This window comes from Cervus elaphus, chromosome 30 (genome assembly GCF_910594005.1).
Source record: "Cervus elaphus chromosome 30, mCerEla1.1, whole genome shotgun sequence".
Classification (NCBI taxonomy): domain Eukaryota; kingdom Metazoa; phylum Chordata; class Mammalia; order Artiodactyla; family Cervidae; genus Cervus; species Cervus elaphus.
Window position 1 is genome coordinate 83,643,255 of NC_057844.1, and position 8,221 is coordinate 83,651,475.

The 8,221-nt window shown below is 41.2% G+C and overlaps 1 long non-coding RNA gene across 1 annotated transcript; it reads left to right on the forward strand.

Annotated features, from left to right (window-relative positions):
- The first annotated feature begins 301 nt into the window (after nucleotides 1-301).
- LOC122686851 lies at nucleotides 302-1,352 on the forward strand. The gene is made up of 2 exons (XR_006338919.1): nucleotides 302-460; nucleotides 662-1,352. It is a non-coding gene; the product is annotated as an uncharacterized LOC122686851 (long non-coding RNA).
- Nucleotides 1,353-8,221: the final 6,869 nt, after the last annotated feature.

Consider the following 8,221-nt stretch of genomic DNA (forward strand, 5'->3'; position numbering starts at 1 on the left):
GGAGGAGATGCCACCCAGGGCGGGAAAAGGGGCGCGCGGGAGGGGCGGGGGCCGGCCGCCGCGCGCAGGGCCCGGCCCTCCCGCCTTTGACTCAATTAATTGGGCTCCGAGCTTCCGCCGGGGAGGGGACGCTGCAGGGGACGGGGGCCGACCGAGATCAAGGGGCGAGACCGCCAGCCCGGGCTCGGGGCTTGGGAGGGGGCGGTGGCACCCCCCCTCCACCGGGCCCCGCACCGCCTTGCCGCCGCCCCACTGGCTGGGGCCTGGAGGAGGCAGTGAACTTGGCTGCCCCTTCGAAATTCCCTACCCCCCGGCACACACTTGGGCGCGCGGATCCGGTGCCCGGGCTGGGGGTGGGCGCGCGCCCACCACCACCACCCCCGCCTCGGCGTGTTCGCGTCTGGGTGGTTCCCGTGGTGCCCGGCCCGCGGCTTGTTTACGAGCATCCCATTAGTCACCGGTGAGCTCAGGATCGATAGCAGCTTCGAGCCCCTTCCTGGAAAGGGAGCCGGGGTCGGCAAGGGGCGCGGATGGGGCGCCCCCAACCCCGGGCCGCGCGGGCCCCAGGCGCTCCCGGGGTCCCACCCGCTCAGGGCTGCCCTTCCCCCGCACCCGATCGTGGGCCCTTTCCGGGGCGTCATCAGCGCCATTCACTTGTCAGGTTCTCGGGAAGTTGAAATCGTCTGTTTGGATGTAACAGGAGAAAGGGGAGGACGAGCGGGCGGAGAAGACTGCAGTTTTCACCGTGCCGGGAAGAGGGCGGGCTCCGGCGAGCCGAGCCGGGTCCCTGCGGCCGCGGCCCGCCCCTCGCCGGCCCCCGGCCCCGCGCGCCGAGGCGCGGGAGTGGGCGTCTCCGGACCTGCGCGCCCGCAGCGGGTGCCGCGTGAAAGATGCCCTTGGATGCTTTAGATATTTCCATCTACGTGGCTTCTGTGACTTTCAAAGTCGATTACAAATAAGGACCTACCATATAACGCGTCTCCTAAATGACTGTGAGGGCTGCTGCTGAGGGTGGGAGGCCCCGAGTTCAGATCTCAGCAGGCTACTAATCCTGCGGAAACTAAAAAGGCTATAGACGCAAGCCTTGGTCGGGTTTTTTGGTTTGTTTTTAATTGTGTCTTCATGAAATAATTTTGAAACAAAAAAAAAATTTTTTTTTAACTGCTGGAAGTTTACCTTTGAATGCCGTCTATACCTTACAAAAGTGTTCGTTTTCAATGTCATGGAGTCTTACATTTAAGAATAATAATTTAAGATTGTAATTTTTGAAAGAGTGATAAATATTTTAACATGTTTGTAAAAATGGGACCTGAAAATTCTGCTAGTTAATATTATGGGCCAAGAGATCCCTATTCACCAAAAGATAGATCGCAGTAGTTTTGTTAGTTGCTATGTAAATTATGGTTACTGCTGAGTAACTTAAACAGAAGAAGGATCAATGACACAAAAGTCATCATAGAATTTGCCTCAAAGAGGTGTGTTCAAAGTCAATCCTTCATTTTGAACAAACCATGCTTTACAAAATAATACTTCTAGGAGTGGCGGAGCTGGGGGGGGGGGGCGGGGGGCGGGTGGCGTGCGGGTGCGTGCACGTTTCTGTGTGTGGCCATGGGTGTGTACGGACATTTGTGTGTGTGTGATTGTGTGTGTGTTCTATTCGTTTTAGATCTTGCTGTCCCTTTTATAGTAACAGATGTTGTCTAGCAAGTGTCCACCCAGCAAGGAGAGTTGATGGGGCTTCTCATCTGGGAGCTTCAAGACCATGTGACCCAATTCTGTTGGCCCTGTGATCATTTCCAGTAAAGGGGCCTGCCTAAATGTTCAGTAACCCTAACAAGCAGAGGGTGATTGTGGAGTAACCTCTTTCCAGCATCATGCCATAATAATTTCTTCAAAGAAAGGATTTTTCTGCTTGATTTTGGCTTTTCAAACAAAATTAAGCTTTCAAATACTCATTGAATATTTAGTTGCTGTGCCCTTCGGATGTCAACAAGTCCATCTTGGGTTGTTTCCCGCCCCCCCAAAGCTGTTCCAATGGGTGTTCAATACCAGCGTTCCAGTAATGGTGTCAGAAGTTCTCTGCTAGCAGCTGACACCCCCGTATACTAGTTAGTCGGTCCCTGGTTAGGGACAGACAAGCCAGGGCGAAGAATTTGTCTTCTGTAACAGTGGTGTTCTCATACTCTAGGATCACAGAGCTGCAGCAAAACTGCAAACTAATTGTCATTCTGAAGTCCTAGAGCCTCTAGCTGCAAGTGTGGGAGTACAATTTCCATTCTCATTAAGAAGTCAGCCCGTGAAACCAGCAGAAAGGAACTCTGTAATTAGAAACATCCCAGTCTTCCTCAACGAAGGAACTGGTTGTCTTTCTCCCTTTCCATTGCCAAATAAGCTATTTATTTATTTAAAGCTTGTTTGACACCTTGTGATTTTTCCAACTGTTCTCCAGCAAAAGTCAGCTAATAACATCTGCCAACCTGTTCCCTGTGCAGGGCTGGGTGCTGCTTGCGTGGCCTGTTGCCAGCTAGAGCCTGGATGAAATTTTTTCCCATGGCCCAAAATGGATAACAAAATGGCCATATCTTCGAACAAATATTGCTTTTTGTTTGGTTGGTTTTATTGTTGTTTGAATATAAAATCTTACACAGTTTTTTTTTTTTTTTTTTTACCAAACCAAAAAGTCCTTTCTGGAATAATTTAATTACCTTTCATAGAGTAGTCAATTTCATAAAAGTATGATATTAAAAATATATAATAATTCATAATACAAATAATAGTAATAATAATGTGTGTTAGTCGCTCAGTTGTGTCCGACTCTGACCCGGTGGACTGTAGCCCACCAGGCTCCTCTGTCCATGGAATTCTCCAGGCAAGAACACTGGAGTGGGTTGCCATTCCCTTCTTCAGGGAGTAATAATAATAATGAACATTAATCTTCTTCTCTGTTTCATATAAGGAAGCATATATAGCAGGAGAAGTGTTAACATGAGAGTTTTTTGTTTTTAATTCTTAACCCTGTAGCTGTTTCACACTATTTTTTGTCTTGATGGACTCTTTATGAACTGACTAAGCTGATCAGTCAGTGAAATATTATATAAGCAGTTAGAGTAGCTTTAACTTAAAATGTATTTTAGGAGTGGAGATTTTAACATCAGAGGTCTATGTCCTGGTCTTTAGAAAGAGCGGCAGCATTCCATCAGGTTTGCTGTATTAAATAATGTATTTCAGTTGCTCATGTAATACATGACCCTTCCTGTGATGAATGAACTCCAAGGACAGTCTTTGCCTCATCTAGGATCCATATGGGGACTTCTTGCACTTTAGCTGCCGGTTTTTCCTCACAAACACATTTGCTAATATGTTTCAACTGAAATTTCACAAGGGTTTTGTAATATGCCAGTGCTGTGCAACAGAATGTTTTACATGAAAGAATCTAACTGCTGTTCGGATCATTTACTGTCAAGGGGTGGCTTTGCAAATGTTTGAAAAAGCAGGATTTGTTCATAGGCTGTATCGTTTTCTTGGAACTGGTAAAGCTTTCCACTTCAGTATTTGCTCTTTAAAAATCCTGATGCATTTTTAATAATCCTTTTTAAAAAATATTCTTTTGGGGAAGAAGAGTTTTCTAAAGTAAATGATTTCTTATGTGCCTGTAGTCTTGACCAACCTACTCTGACGCTCAAGAATTACTCTGAAAAGTGTATAAATTGAATTAATACTGCTCAGAATAATGCTCAGTTATGTGGTAAGCACCAGGACAGCTAATCCAATATTTAGAACATTTTCATTTTTAAAAGAAAATTATATTGAAGAAATATTAATATTAACATAATATAAACAAGCAATCACATAGTGACTGCAGTCAGTGACTCAGATTTCTTATTCATTCATCCCTGAATTCTGTTGTGTTTGAATTTGGAAAATATGTTTCTAGGTTAAAACACGCACACACTTTTTTCCCGTAAAGACTTTCCATGACTGAAATTAAAAGTTTACATTAATGGGTATATAACATTACTGAATCATCAAGACAAGCAAAAACTGTTCCTTCGCAGAAAATCCCTCTTCCTTGGAATTCTTGGACCTGAAATATAATATACTTACGTTTTGCACGACTAAATTGATGTCCTGCTATGTAGCTGCTGAGTTGAAGTGTTGTTTATGTTCTATTTGTTTTGTTTTTTCCTATCAGATCAGAATTAAAGTGTCTGCTTCTCAATATGTACTTCCTGAGCAGATGACATTAAAAAGGGGGGGGGCTCTAAAATGACACAGCTCTATTTTCTGGGAGGGGAGGGGGTGAGCGGTGAGGTCAGCGGGGAGTGCCCTTGAACACAGCCCAGATGTTAAGGAAGGAGAAAGATCAGCCGGAGTTCATTGATTCCTCTGTTGCACTCTTTGCTACGGGAGCCAGCTTTAGCCCTGTTTTTGCAAACCGCTCAGGAGGTAAATAGGACACCGGCCGCCCGCTTGTCGCCAGATGCTCTGGGGTTTGGGGCTGTAGTCAGGAACCTTCCACTTTTCTGCCGTCGTTCACGTGCTGCTTCCAGCTCGCCTTTCAGTCTGTTTTCTAGAGTTGTTTTGAAACCCAACCTACAGATAAGAGAGGAAACATGACCCGCTCTTGTGAATGCTGCCACCAACTGGCAAGCCTTCCTCCCAAGGCAGGAGCAGCTCCCCTCTGAGCTCACACGGCCAGAGAGGTGCCTGCTTTGGGGCAAAGCTGCTTGCAAGCTCACCGACCCTGGCTGGGCATGAGTCTTCACATTTAGAGTCGATAGAAACTGCTTGACATAAAAGAGAAATAGCATCACGGAGTCACTAAAGACAATGTCAGATAACAAATGAGGAATGACTGTGTTAGGAAGCTTGATAATTCTTTCTTTTCTTTTTGGATTGAGTATCAAGCTGATATGGTCATATTTTCTAATATAGCTTATATCTCAATTTGCATCTTTAGTTACCAAGATCAGCTATTATATAAAAAATGTATATCATTCTCCTTTAAGATTTTAGAAAACTACCTAACCAACAAATTAAAAATAAGAATCTAAACAAGATTATTTTCAAATATTTCTTGGAGCAAACCTCAGGGTTACAATCAGGATACAAACTTTTGGTTGTATTTCTTACCTATCAATGTCTTTTTTTTGTTAAGAATAAGCCAAAATCATCTCGAGAGATTTTGAAAAGTAACATTTGAAAAAGTATGGAGGAAAGAAAATACATTTTCAGAACTATCAATAACATTTTAAAAGCTACAAAAGACAAATGGCAGTGAAATGTCAAATGTGCCTACCTTTTTGATTAATTTGAACTTATGAACTCATAGCTTATTTATCAAAGTTAAAAGTATAAATTATACCTTCTTTCATAATTGCTCTAGTCTCAGTTTTTAGGCAGTGCCAATGACAGGGATATTCAAGTTAGTGATGGTATTTGAGCTAATTTATCCAAATAGTGTGAAGGGATCAGAAGACATAATTTATTTGCTACCAAGTTTGTTCTTCAGGTACCTTTAACCTGGATGAAAGAGAAAAACAAAACCACAGCTTAATCCATAAAATAACAATGATAATAATAATAGCAACTAATGGGCGTGGTTTATCAGTGTGTTTACATGTTATGGCATTTGATTTTCACCAGTCTGTGAGAATCAAATCAAATAATATAATTTATATTATTGATATTAATATAATTAGTATAATTATGTCTGTGCTCAGTCGCCAGTCGTGTCCGACCCTTTGCGACCCCGTGGACTGTAGCCCGCCAGGCTCCTCTGTCCATGGGATTCTCCAGGCAAGAACACTGGAGTGGGATGCCATTTGCTTCTCCAGGGGATCTTCCAGACCCAGGGATCAAACCAAAGTCTCTTTTATCTCCTGCATTGGCAAACGGGTTCTTTACCACTAGCAATATAATTATAACTATATTATAATAACAGTATATCAATATATTATTGTAATGTAATAAATATGTATCATTTTCCCATAATGCCAATGTTATAAATAGATGATTCTGACACAAGCGAGCGTCCAGGTAGATCTTTAATTCCCCTTCTGGGTCCTATGAGCCCATATACAATGTTTAAGAATGACTAGCTATTTTTATGAGTGGGATATTTTTTGCCTTGTTTAAATCACTTAGAACACAAATGATATTAACTCAACTGAAGTAATTTGAGAAAAGAGGGATTCGTGAGGTTCACGAGAAAATAATTAGAGCAACAACTTGTGAAGTTAAAGCAGATGCCACTTATCACCATTTCCCGCTGGCTGTTCCATGTTAAATGGAGATTTCGGTTCAGATAAACATATTCTAAGAATCACTACTGGGTGAGCTTACATCATCTTGCATCTCCGTGTCTACTAGTTCTTCACTGAAATGTCAGCCTATCACCTTGCTCAAAGAGTGAGAAAAATAAGAATTATATACTGAAATTTTCTTGAAATTACATTTGATATAACAAGAATATCTTTTTAGGTAGTAGTAAGGATTAAAAAGCCATTTTTTTCACTGCTGTTGAGCAGCACACAGGAAATGAAATATATTGGTATTTTACTTTATTATTCTGTTTTTATTTTGGCAAGTTTGTCCCTGTTTTGAAAACTTCTACAGGCTAAAAGTGGTTTCAAATTCCAAAATGGCAACTGTATCCCTCATGGTATAAATTTAAAAGGAAAGGAATATGCAGATTGTTAATGAGTGTCATTGTTAAAAGTTACGTTACTCTTTACTTATAGAATAATAGAAAAGTAGGATTATTCTTTATTATGCAGTTGAATTTATATCTTTCTCAATTCAAGAGATAAAAATCAGCAAGCATCGAATTACTAAATGTATGATAACTATTTGTTTAAGCATCAAATGTGTTAGGAATTATCTAGAACATAGGTTTTTGCCCCTTTGGTTTACTATCTAAATAATAAAGCACTATTTTCCTTCAATGATCTACATTGGAGGAGTTTCTCTTTTTTTGTATCTTTTGTTACAATATTGTCACATGTAATTTGGAAATAAAAATTGTCTGTTATTACACTGATCGTATGACATTTTTCTTAATTTTCTTAATGCTATATTTTAGTTTGTAATGTTGCTATTTTAGTCTTTTCTAATTAATAAGATACGGTATATAAAGTGATTTTCATATTTAAACCCAGGAAATTTCATAAAGTTCCTCATATCATATCTTATAACGTTCAGGAAAATTCCAGGAAAAGGAGATAGGAAGATGTATTAACAACAACAACAAAAAAAACAGAAATGAACTTCATATTGGTTACTTGGAACGATCTTCTGATTAGAATCCTGTTTTCAGTTAGAACAAAGGGGATACATGGGAAGAAATAACAGGTAAACTGAGGCAACTTTAGCATTAATCTTGTTCGAAATGGATGTTTATTTCCTTGATGTTAGCTGTTGAGCAGTTCACACTCAGGTTGACTTGCAGGGACCCTGACCCCTCAGAGCACTTCCACCTGGTCACACAAGAGCGCCGTGGTTCCTCAGCCATGTGTAGCTGGCGCAACAACCCCGACTTTAATGGTATTGAATTCCTGTCCTTCATGTCAAAATGTTTCCTAACTGTAATTAAAACTATTTGCTGTCTCACTGCTGTTTTCCACTGGTTCTTTTTTTTTCCCCTTCTTTTAAATTCTTAAGCAGGCTCACTTTTCTAAGTGCTATTTGCAATCTCCAACTACTTTCAGAAGAGGGGGAAACACGTTTTTGTCTCCACAAGCTGACTTTTTGAATACTGTCCTCAATCCTGACTGGACTACAGCTTCACATGTAACAAGGCATCATTACAACATTTTAGTGATAATAGCAAGGAGATGGCAGCCCACTCCAGTATTCTCACCTGGAAAATCCCATGGATGGAGGAGCCATGGGGTGGCGAAGAGTCAGACACGACTGAGCGACTTCACTTCACTTCCCTTCAACAAAATGCCGATTTTATAAACAAGGCACATCTGTTTAAGAGAGATTTAGAGTGCTTAAATCCACTCCGCTGGGAATGAAAATAGGGGGGAAAAAGAAAGAAAGAAAAGTCTCTTTCATTTAGTAGAAATTCATTTCAACTAGTCAAACATTAGTAATTCTATTAAGCATATTTTAAGTTAATTTTTTAAGCTAACATTGTGGACAGTGATCCCGAAGTTCTATAATATGAGGACCTACCTGCTTTGTAGGAAACGCTATTAAGAAATGGTTCCCAGTT